The sequence below is a fragment of the Abramis brama genome, assembly GCF_963993115.1.
Source record: "Abramis brama genome assembly, chromosome: 25".
NCBI classification, from domain to species: Eukaryota; Metazoa; Chordata; class Actinopteri; order Cypriniformes; family Leuciscidae; genus Abramis; species Abramis brama.
This window is the reverse complement of record NC_139987.1, coordinates 3,978,900-3,991,766: the sequence shown is the minus strand read 5'-3', so window position 1 is coordinate 3,991,766 and position 12,867 is coordinate 3,978,900. Positions and strand designations below refer to the sequence as shown.

At 37.7% G+C, this 12,867-nt stretch overlaps 1 protein-coding gene across 2 annotated transcripts in view; it reads left to right on the top strand.

The window, feature by feature from the left end:
* Positions 1 to 12,867, top strand: part of cntfr (ciliary neurotrophic factor receptor) — a 188,695-nt gene that overhangs the window by 103,039 nt on the left and 72,789 nt on the right. The window lies entirely within an intron of this gene.

The following is a 12,867-nucleotide window of genomic DNA, read 5'->3' as shown; positions in this document are numbered from 1 at the left end:
CATCAACTAACCATTCAGAAATGCCCTGTTGCAGTCTACATGTCACTTCTTCTTGAGTCTCTCCATCTTTGTCCAACTCCTGTTTGAACATAAAAGGCTAAAAGTTTTTGAAATGTTCAGTGCGTGTCTGTGAGGTAATCTGCTAACACACAAGCTGTTGAAGCTCCGCCCTCTGTGCCGGGAGCAGCAGCTCATTTGCATTTAAAGGGACACACAAAAACAGCGCGTTTTTGCTCACCCTCAAAAAGTGACAATTTTAACATGCTATAAAAAATATCTATGGGTTATTTTCAGATAAAACTTCACATACACGCTCTGGGGACATCAGAGACTTATTTTACATCTTGTGAAAAGGGCATTATAGGACCCCTTTGAACATCAAATGTGTTCAGATAGGCTGTGCATGAACATTTAGAACAAACGTGGGTGACGTGTTAGACTTTGGTAGATTCTTGGTAGAATTGGTAGATTCTTTTCCGCAACTCCCATATAACCCCACAGCTAAATTATAAACTGCTATGCAGTAGCAAATGTGCAAAGCACTGCAATCAATATGATGTGACGAGATGCTACCCGTAACGCCGCCTGACAGCAATTTCATTGACTAATCAAATTAGTCGAATGAAGAGGGGAAAAGTGGAGATGAGTCCTCTTATGAGAACATGATGAGGAATGCACTTCATCACCCGCCTCTGCATACTTCCACGGCCGCTGAAAATAACTGAACGAAATGGAAGCGACATCACGTGTGAGCGTGAACGTGAGCGTGAAAGTGTGAACTAAATCTCGATTGTTTCTCCTAAGATAAAATGCAGAGCAAATTAAGACTTATCTTAAAGGGATAGTTTACTTAGCCACATGTCGTTCCAAACCTGTATCACTTTCAAACTAGTTTGGAAAGAAACAATGGTGAGTAAATGATGACAGAACTTAAAATTTGGCGTAAACCATCCCTTTAAGACATTAATCACACATGTCTCCGCTGTTTACTTCTGGTACCGTACTAACATCTGTTCCAGGTGATCTAAACACAAGTGTAGCCGAGACAGATTGCCGTTTACACCTGGTAGTAACATCTTAAATGTGTCTCATGTGATCAGATCTCATAACCACATACTCCACCTACTACGTCAGTGTGTTACTGCATTGTTGATAAAGCAAAAACTGTTAAAAGGTCAGCACATTGTGACACACCACATTTTGAGTGGGCTACAGGGTGTTTTCTGTTTAGCAGATGCCGTTAATTTAAACAAGCAAAGGTGTAAACAATATGTCATTGTGTGGCTTTGCTTCGCAAAAACAGATTGTGAGCTTATGTCTGGTGGGCTAGTGGCCGTGTGGTCGCGCTTCCTCTCTCACAGCGGCTGGGTCATGGGCAAGACGGCTCAGCTAACAAGATAAGTTCTGCAGCTAAGTGTCTGAATGAGAATGGCATGGTCCCAATCCCACAGACAGGGAGAGGCTTCCTCCGCAAGTACGTCAAACACTCTGCCTATCTGTGGCAGGAATTAGAGGGGAAGAATTGGGTCTGGCCATTTACAAGGATTCCTTCAGCTCCTCTAAACAGTCTTTAGTGGTCTGCCATAACCAAAACAGTTTGTAGGTCAACTTTCACTGAGAAACCATAGGAAATAAGTTATGATTTCCTTGATAATTACGCTGGTCTTGTTTGTGAGCGGATGGTTCAAGATAGCTACTGCTTTTAAATTTTTTTTAATCTCTTTCTTCACCATTGTGCTAGGGATCCCTGCCTACAGTTGAATCCTCATTGTTACAATGTATATTAAATATTAATATGTTCTTATTGTCTGTTATTGTTGCACTGCACCGCATTTCTGCTTTCAGTGTGGGCCTGTAGCTGGAAACAAGAAATTATATATATATATAAAAAAAAAAAAAAATCAATTATTGTCCATGACTCTGAATAGTCTTTGTGGGCCATCTCTTCTTACCCACTAGTACCAGATCCAACACTTTTTAAGTTGCTTTCAAAAGGAAGTAGTGACATTTCTTTTTGTTAGGGATGCACCGAAATGAAAATTCTGGTCTGAAACCGAAATATCAGGATGCAAAACCAAAACCAAAAATAAATAACAAATTAATAATCAAGTATTTAATTTAACTTATTTAATAATAAACACTCAAATAGCTAAAACTGAGTTGTACAAATATTTAAACTGCACATAAGGCAGTTTTTATATCATATTTTTAATAACAGAATTGTTTCTACTCCATTTTTATGGTGAGATAAACAATTAAATGACAATAAACTGTAATAACTTGTTTTCATGACATATTTATTCAAACACATTAAATAATGAAGACATCACTAACAGGTTAAGTAAAAATATAATGAATAGAGGACTCTGTTACATATATTTACATATATATGCATATATTTAGCAAAATGCTCTTCTCTGGAGGTATATTTTTCTAACTAATGAGTTTATGGAGATTATAGCTTTCTTGAGGTAAATGTAACGTTAAGTGACATTGTATAGCCTACAAGCCGATTACACGAGGATTCGTGAAATGACAACAGGATTCATTTCAGAAAGTTGTAATGTATCTTTTAATATACCTTCTGGTGTTCACCTATGTTTATTTTGTGCTGTAACTAGTAGTAAAGAGGAGATGAGATGATCGGTTCACGTGCGCTTGATCCACGGTGCCGCTTGAACTGAGGCGCTACAGCGATCTGTCATGCCGTATTAACTCTTTCCCTGGATATTTTCGGCTTTCCGTGTTTTCACTGTTATATGGTAGGGGCCGCTATGACACATCTTCTGAAAGAGTACTAAATCTGCTGATTAAAAGACGTGAAGAAGCAGCGGAAACAAGTGATAGCATATGTAGGCAAATGCATATGTAAAATAACGCGATCATCAACATTAAACAGTATATAAATCAAAACTGCCTAATGCTACTGAATGAAATGTCGACCCAGGACGAGCTATAGGACTGTGAAGCTTTGGGGGTGTTGATGGACTCGATCTACTCCATCTGTGTTTTGATCATCGTTCTGAAACTGATCTGGATGTAGTCTTTGACAAAAACATATTTTTCTCTGCTTTTTGCTCAAAATGTTGCTTTTTTTATGAAACGAACCCACATTGAAGTGTTGATAAAAAAAAAGATTGCATTAAGCTAGAATAAAAAAGCATTTTTTTTTGTTCTCTGTTTTTTCTTTTGATATGTTGCATGTTCAGATATTCATGCAACAAAATAATCTGGGGGCCATGAAAATGTTGTGAAAATGATCAAAAATGCTGGCGCTGACAGGCAACTTTAAAAAAAAAAAACTGATGGTGGGGAAAGAGTTCAAGAGCACCAAAACTGCAGACAGTTTCAGTACATTTTGTAAAAGTAAAGAATCTTCAAGAATTCAAGTACCTTTAACAAGGTCCACAACTACATTTCTTAAATGTGACCAGATTTTCTAAATGTCTTTTTTACATAATGTGCTAGACTGTAAATTGTGTAATGACTGAGTATATGAAACCCCATGATTTTGGAATAAATAATGAGCTCATCTATCATACTTTCATAAAGCTGTCTTGAAACACTCAGTATGATTAATACAGTCCTCTGTAGCATTATTGGTTGGCAGGAAATATGATGCATAAGCATAGCAAAGTTACTAAACTAATACTAAACTTTTGTGAGCGTGTTTGCTACTTAAATTTGATCTTTCATTTGCTCCTTCTGAAAGTTGTCTAACCCAAATGTCTTACATTCACCAAATTTATCCATGAATTGAAATCACTGGTAGGTCAAATCCAACAGTTTGCCATTGCACAAAAAACTAAGACTACCTACCAAGAAATTGTCTATAAAAAAAAAAAAAACCTGTGTTGGCCTTAACTGAAGCATAAAATAACACCTAAAGTAATGCCAGCCTGATGAGCATTTTCATAAAAAGTATAAGGGCATAAAAAACATATTCACCAGAAAGTTACCTCTTGTAAAGTTCAATACTTGCATCATCCTTTTCCCTGCTGTTGATTTTCTGTTGCTTGTGTTCTGTCTCCATTTAGCTGTAAGAAACAAGAGAAAGCCATTAAAGTGGCATGTTTTGTCTGCCCTGGGAAAAAGCTGCTTTCCTGCAGGATAAAGTGCTGGGTCTACAGTAAGCAACGCTGAGGGTTCAGGCAGGACCACAAAGTATGCGAGGGTAAGCGAGCTGTGCCGTTGTCAGAGATAGCATGCTCGTGTTGGGCTGCTTTGCGGTGGTTGTCAGGGAGGAGGTTTGAGAGAAGACACTGTATGTCGAGGTCATCTCTTCTTTGCTTGAGTGCTCACGATGCCATAACTATTAAACTTTTATTATCTTACTGCAAGCAGAGGCAAACAAAAGCATTAAACTAGTTCCCACAATGCTTGTGTGGCGTGAAACCTGGGGAAGATAACAAGGGATCATCAAAAAGTGATAACAAGTTATTTTCTGGTATTCCAAAGATCATTTTCATTCATTCGCCCTTGTGCCATTCTAAATCTTTCTTTCTTCCATGAAACACAAACAGGGATATTTTGAAGAACATCTGATTTGGTATTTCCAAACAATGAAAGCATATTGTGTCTCTTAAATGAAAGTCAAAGAAACACAATTAAGGCCCATTCATGTCAAAGACAATAACTGTAATAACCATAATTCTAAAGTTTGATTAATTGTTCTGATCCTATGAAAGTAGCGAAGTCCACACACAGCTATGACGAAAACGATATCACATTCAGAGCGATGTTTTTCCAGCTGAGGAATGATAAAAACAATGACAGCCAATCAGAATCCACAAGACATTTTAAAGAACGTGATAATTTAAAGTGGCAGACGACAAAACTTGAAATGTACATTTATGTGGATGATAATATAGTTATCAATATAGTTAACTTTTGTGGTTCTTATGATAGAATTGCATGAAAATGCAGCATTTTAATATCCTAAAGAGCACATTGCAAAACTATTGTGCCACAATTCATGCATTTCAAAGATGTGAAAATCAAATGCTTGGCTAACCTTATATCTTCCAAATAATCAAAATAGTTCCATACCCAGTTTGAATTACTCTCATGCTTGCATATTTGTGCTCAACTAAAATTTCGACTATTAGGCAGATTCTGTGTCATTAGCAAAACATGAAAAATGACTTTCCTCTTCCCCCTAAGGGGCAGGAAAAGAAAATTGCTTTCAACTACACACCCCCATTAAAAAAGTCTGAATTACCATGTTCTGATCATTGCTTTGGCCAAAAAAGTTTTTGGTCAATTTCTTTAAGAGATGGCCCCAGTTCTTATTTGTATTTTGTTAAGGCTGAACTCCTTTTCCCTGCCAGCTTTATTGTATGTGATTGATATTTTGTTTACCATTGGCATCCTCTGGGATTGTGGAGAACGGGTCAGCCAAATGTAGAATACAGTAATTACATCAGAGCGGGAGAGAAAAGCTCTGCGAGATAAACCTAGACGAGACTCACCAGCATGAGAGGCAAAAATTTGCTTCTGTTTTTAATGGTTTTGCAATCCTAGACTTCCCTCTGCTGAACGTCCTCAATAAAAAGAAAAACAACCTATTTTGACTATAAGTTATGTAAATTGGGCATCATAATGTGAAAAAAAAAACTTTGTAACACTTTATTTTGATGGTCCCTTCTGAACTTGCTGTTGACTATAAGTAACTTTCTACATGTCAACTAACTCTGATTAGACTTTTAGTAGATTGTCTGCTTAATATCTGCTAACTCTTTATATTGACGCTTCTCAACAGACATTATACTGACTATAAGTAACTTTGAAACTACATGTCAACTTATTCTAACTCGAACCCTACCAGTCTACTAATACTCTACTAATACTCTAATGAGAGTTAGTCGACATGTAGGTGCAATGTTACTTATAGTCAACAGAATGTGTTAAAGGGACCATCAAAATAAAGTGAACCGAAAACTATATTTTTACAGAAGACAAATATTATAACAGTTTGAATTTGCTATAAATTATATGTGTATATGTATATTTCTGTTGCTATGATCCTACACAAAAAAATTTAAGTTTCTGGATACGTGGAGCACATTTCATTATCAGAATTGCTGCTGAAATTGTCCATGCTGATCAATTATCCAGGGCTTTACATTAAGCAGAAGTGAGAGGAAAAGGAAAGAGAATTATAGAGATGTGATGTGCTGAAGTTCTCTGCAGCAGATTTATGCCGTTTAGCAGCTTTTCTCATCCTTTGGGAGGAAGGATTGCTGAACTTTAGCTGTAATTTACAAGCTTCTTTCTCCAGGATTTCCTCTCTAATCAAATTTTCCCCATTCTTTCCATACTGTCTGCATGTTCTCAAGAGAAAGACAGATGCAGGAAGAAAAGGGAAAAAGAAAGAGAACATATTGCTAAATACTTACCCATTCCAGACTATCGGTATATTTTAGCAAAGCTTTTCCATGTTATTCAGTGGGAATATGGTTACTGTCAAATATATTTTCAGACCTAAGATGGATGTGGGTCTGAAAAGCAAGAAAATCAATAAGTAATTTACATTTTTTTTTTGTGGTTCATTTCCTCAGTCATAACCTTATTCCCTAGTAACATAAAAGCGTCGTTATTTATAGCTGAAGTAGACAATGTCAATACAGGCCGTTGCATCTGAAGATTTCTGGATACCTTGGAATTGGAGTTGTGATTGTACTGGGGAATTGTGGTGGTGAGAAGATTAATAGAATAATGCATTGTAGAAGATGTAGCAGAAAAGCTAGTGTAAAATGAAACAAAAAGAAATCGACAACCATCTGCAAAACCTCCACCAAAAACATCTGCATCCACTCAGACCATCAGAATGTTTTCAGGACAGGCTCGAAAACAGTAGCTGAGCTTTAAACATTACATAACACACCCTGTGTGCCACCAAGATGAACCATGTCAGATTAGCAACTGTTTTAAGAGGGTCTGTACATTCTTAACAGAGAAACATCGGCTCCAATGGACTTATGCCCTCTTTTTTCTTCAAACAAACAACAAGAACTCAGCCCTTCATAACCCACGCATAAGTACCCAGGCTAGATGAAAGAAAACAAAGATGACAAAACACAAGAGCTTCTTTCGGATGAGCCTGTTTTATTGCAGAATAACACATCACTATTGATCTTGGCTCGATTGGAATCCTAAAAGGTGGGCGCTCGCTTTTTTCCATCCACCGGCGTCAACATGGAGCGTGTCCCACATTGAGTGAGCTCATCATGCTGAAAACCTGGTGAAGCTGTTTATCTGTGAAGGCTTAACTTCAAAAGACAGCCCACACACATGCATGCAAACACACTCAGGTTGGGGTTCTGTGTGTGTGTGTTTATACTGTATGTAGTGGAAGGTTCAGATACCTCAAGCACCTGTCACAGCTGAACATCTAGGAAATGCAAATAAACATACTACAGCAAATCCAAAGCTGATGATGTTATTATTATTATTTTTTTATTACTATATGACATTTCCAGTACAGATTTTTTTGGATTCTGTCTTGAATCAAAACTATTTCATTTCCTAAAGGCATTAACTATTTTATTTGTTTAGTGCTTTTCAAAAGACTTTTCAGTCAGCTTCACGGGTAACAGACCCCTACAATTCCCCCAGTGAGCAAGACAGAGATGAAAACCAAGCCAAAAAACATATTACTACCTAGCAAACATAAACTTAACCCATCCAATAACTCCTATGTGCCCACCTTTTTATCTACCTTACCAACTGACCCACCTAGTGTGCCTACACTGCATAAACCTAAGCTTATCCCCCCACCACCTACCCTACCTGCCAACATACCTACCCTACGCATTAGGGGCTTTCACACTGGGTAGTTCTAGGAACTAGCCACCAGGGTGGTTCCCCGAGAACTAATAGTTCCCTTAGGAACATTTTCCTGGTTGCATTCGCACTGCCAGTAGGAACGCTGAAGTGACGTAAGCCGCGCATAATGAAAAGTTATTACCGTATGCCATATGGTTGATGTCCAGTGTTGCTAGCTGAGCAGAAATACATAATCGTGTTTGGCTTGGTCCCCTCAAAGTTGCGTTGGATTTTCTCCTTAGCGTAAAAGTTAAGAGGCCCATCTATCACTGTTTTCCATGTTCGTAGAGTTTGTGGAGTAAATATATAGGCTATAATCTGTGTGTTTACACAGCTTTTTTTAACCCTCTGGGGTCTAAGGTGTTTTTGGGGTCCTTGAGATGTTCTGACATGCCCTGACATTTGTGCTATATCAACTGACATATCAGTTGCTTATAAACAAGGCAAAGGTGTAATTACACTCTATTTAGCACAAACAGGGCTACCATAATATGTGAGCAACATGAATGTACATGTTTGCATTTTTGAGAGAATAATGTTTATGCATGGTTATTGAAAAAACTAAAAACTAAAGTTTCTGAAATAAGGCCACAAAACACATACTAAATATGTGTCAATAAGACTTTTGAGTAATGGATGTTGTCGCCTAGGGTTTGTTCTTCAAAATGATGTGAAAATCATCCTCCCTAATCATTCACATAACACAATACATTGATTTAAATTTTGCAAAACACTTTCTGTTTGGAAAGGCAATATGCAAAGTGGGCGTCAACACTCCAACACCATCATGCATATTTAGTGGTTCGCACCTGAGGAGACAATGGGGCCCGCATACTTAATGAGCCATTCATTCAGGTGTTTGACTGAGCCACAAGAAAGAATGCAAGAGCAACAGTTGGAAGCATCTAATTTTTTTTTTATTTTTCCACAAATTGTGCTTGCAAAATTGGCCTATAATATCCAAGGAAAACATGTCTAGTAATTGTGCAGTTAATTCTCATACTGTATTTTCAGTTTTGGAATATTTATCCTCTCCCCAAATTTGTCACTAATAAAACACAATAAAAATTATTTAAAGAAAAGGCTTATATTTACCTTTTAATAGTTTGTTTACATCTACCTTGTAAATTTTTTATTTATTTTTTTATTAAAAAGGTTACAATTACAATAACAATTCAAGTGTAATCTTTCTTTGTAAAAACTAAAGTATACATTTTATCATACATATTTCAAAGTTAAGGATTCATTACTTGAATATAGCCTAGGCTATTGGAATAAACACTATAACATATTATTTGATTACTTTATTTTTGACAAAACATACTATATTTAACATATGAGCAAAAATTGGCAAACAAAAGCTTATTTGATGTGGCAGATATTTTACAGTAAAAATGTATAATCTATCCAAAACTAATCAACGAAATGTTGTCTTTCATATGTCTGTAACATAGGTCTTTCGTTTTTATTATAAGAAATATAAATGTTAATTTGCAGTTTAATACGTTGCTTATACAAATACATTTTATTTCAACATATTTCAGTCGATTTTTACTCAGTATAGCAATATAGTTTGCTAAAAGCGAAACATTCATTCACACACAGAAACGCGATTCAAATTTAAACCGTCTTTTTGCCAGTTGTGGTAAACAGCGCGCATCTCTGCCGTTCATTCATTCACACAGAGAAACGCGATTCACTTGAGAATGAAAAAAAAAACCTTACTACAGTATTCCATAGCTCAGGATCCGTTGTCCTCGAAATACCAGAACTTCTGAGGTACATTTTCCATTATAGTATTATTCCTCACAGCGCTGCGAGACTGTGTAAACAAGTACAATGATCTGAATAAGCTTGATGTGTTTTCTCGAGCTGATATGGGGGCGTTCACAGGTTTGCATGGATCGCCTCAGTCATTTGCGTTTGAAAAGCGCGCGCTCTCCGTGGGCGGGGTCACATTAAAAATAATTAGCTGAGATGAGAACGACTGACATCTCGCTCTTTTCATACAGATTGCATAAACTGAGAATATTTGTTTTTTATAAAAATTACTTCATTTAAAAGAAGAGAATTCAAGCTTCATGCCTGTGTGACTGTTTGACTGAGTATTCACTGAGTTATGGTTAATTTTTTCTGAGTTATGGTCTCTTTTACACTGATTAAAAAAAGGCGAGCAGATCACGCCGGCGTGATTGCCGACCTCAGGGGGTTAAAAATGGCGGATTCTGGTGTTTCACGTGCGTTTGGCCGATCAGCGAACACTAACGTCACTGTAGTTCCTATAGCGCAGGTTTAGACCCGACTCTGAAATAGGAGATAAATTAGTTCCCCCAGTGAGTTCCTAGAACGAAAATCGTTCCTAGTTCCTGCGGTGCGAACACGCCAAAAAACAGGTACTCCTGTCAATAGTTCTAGGAACTATGAAAAGGTATACTGTGGTAAAGGTATACTCTGCCCTATACTGCCCATCTACCCTACCCCTGTCCCACATTTTCCTTTCCTAACCCAACAATCTAACCTACCTACCAAAAGTTAACAATCCACCTATCAACTGACATACCCTATTGTACTGAATGCACCAACCATCCTACCTAACATCCTATCAACTTCATGGCTCTACCCACCTAATGTCCTTACCAACCCCTCACAAAAAGTGAAACATTATTTGTTCCACAATTGAAAAAGGCAGTTGTACAATTGCCGCTTATTCAGCCACAACGAATGGGCACAGGATAACCTTTCTTACACCCAACAGAGCCTTGAGCCAAATGTAACCACTTTGCACAAAAAGATGGCTGGCGGCCCCTTGTTTGATAATGCTTACATTGATCGCTTGTTTACAATAGTATTTTGTCAAGTAATAAGGTCAACCAATGCATTGTTTGAAAGATATGAGACTGCAGATTCGTCGTAGTACAAGCAGCATACAATCAATAACTTTATGACAGTTTTGCCTTACCTTTATTCTGTTGTGGGAATGTAATGTCTGCCAGAATAATGGTGACATTGACCTTTTTTTCCATGGGAAAAGTCCAGTATCCATTGTACAAAGTAAGGTCCTTACTCTCTGTGGTCATCAAAAATCCCAGGATGTCCTTCGGAAAAAAGAGTAGGGATTTAACCCTGGCATCCTGACCAAATTTGCCCATTGGCCTCTGTCCATCTTCATGGCCTCCTAATCATCCCCATATATATATATATATATATATATATATATATATATTTTTTTTTTTTTTATTTTTTTTTTTTATATATATATATATATATATATACACTCACCTAAAGGATTATTAGGAACACCTGTTCAATTTCTCATTAATGCAATTATCTAATCAACCAATCACATGGCAGTTGCTTCAATGCATTTAGGGGTGTGGTCCTGGTCAAGACAATCTCCTGAACTCCAAACTGAATGTCAGAATGGGAAAGAAAGGTGATTTAAGCAATTTTGAGCATGGCATGGTTGTTGGTGCCAGACGGGCCGGTCTGAGTATTTCACAATCTGCTCAGTTACTGGGATTTTCACGCACAACCATTTCTAGGGTTTACAAAGAATGGTGTGAAAAGGGAAAAACATCCAGTATGCGGCAGTCCTGTGGGCGAAAATGCCTTGTTGATGCTAGAGGTCAGAGGAGAATGGGCCGACTGATTCAAGCTGATAGAAGAGCAACTTTGACTGAAATAACCACTCATTACAACCGAGGTATGCAGCAAAGCATTTGTGAAGCCACAACACGCACAACCTTGAGGCGGATGGGCTACAACAGCAGAAGACCCCACCGGGTACCACTCATCTCCACTACAAATAGGAAAAAGAGGCTACAATTTGCACAAGCTCACCAAAATTGGACAGTTGAAGACTGGAAAAATGTTGCCTGGTCTGATGAGTCTCGATTTCTGTTGAGACATTCAGATGGTAGAGTCAGAATTTGGCGTAAACAGAATGAGAACATGGATCCATCATTCCTTGTTACCACTGTGCAGGCTGGTGGTGGTGGTGTAATGGTGTGGGGATGTTTTCTTGGCACACTTTAGGCCCCTTAGTGCCAACTGGGCATCGTTTAAATGCCACGGCCTACCTGAGCATTGTTTCTGACCATGTCCATCCCTTTATGACCACCATGTACCCATCCTCTGATGGCTACTTCCAGCAGGATAATGCACCATGTCACAAAGCTCGAATCATTTCAAATTGGTTTCTTGAACATGACAATGAGTTCACTGTACTAAAATGGCCCCCACAGTCACCAGATCTCAACCCAATAGAGCATCTTTGGGATGTGGTGGAACGGGAGCTTCGTGCCCTAGATGTGCATCCCACAAATCTCCATAAACTGCAAGATGCTATCCTATCAATATGGGCCAACATTTCTAAAGAATGCTTTCAGCACCTTGTTGAATCAATGCCATGTAGAATTAAGGCAGTTCTGAAGGCGAAAGGGGGTCAAACACAGTATTTGTATGGTGTTCCTAATAATCCTTTAGGTGAGTGTATATACATATGTATAGCAAAATATGCTTTTATATGTAAAGCAATATGCTTTTCATATTGCTTTACCTGTGTCACCTGTTTTACCAGCTTATTGGTGGAGAGGAGACAGAGTGACGAAGCCAATCAGTACATATATATATATATATGATATATATGTATATATATATATATATATGTAATGCACTCAAAGTGCATTACATATGGAAGGGGGGAATCTCCTCAAGTACCACCAGTGTGCAGCATCCACCTGGATGATGATGTGACGGCAGCCATATTGTGCCAGAACGCCCATCACACACCAGCTTATTGGTGGAGAGGAGACAGAGTGACGAAGCCAATCAGTACATATATATATATATATATATATATATGTACTGATTGGCTTCGTCACTCTGTCTCCTGCAGAGAAAAGCTCTATATAAATGTAACAAATTGTTGTTATTATTATTATTATTAAATATTTATCCAAATACAAGCAAACTGGTAAAAAACTCATTTTATATATATAAAAAAAACTATAAAACTTCCATTGTTTACATCCTGAAATT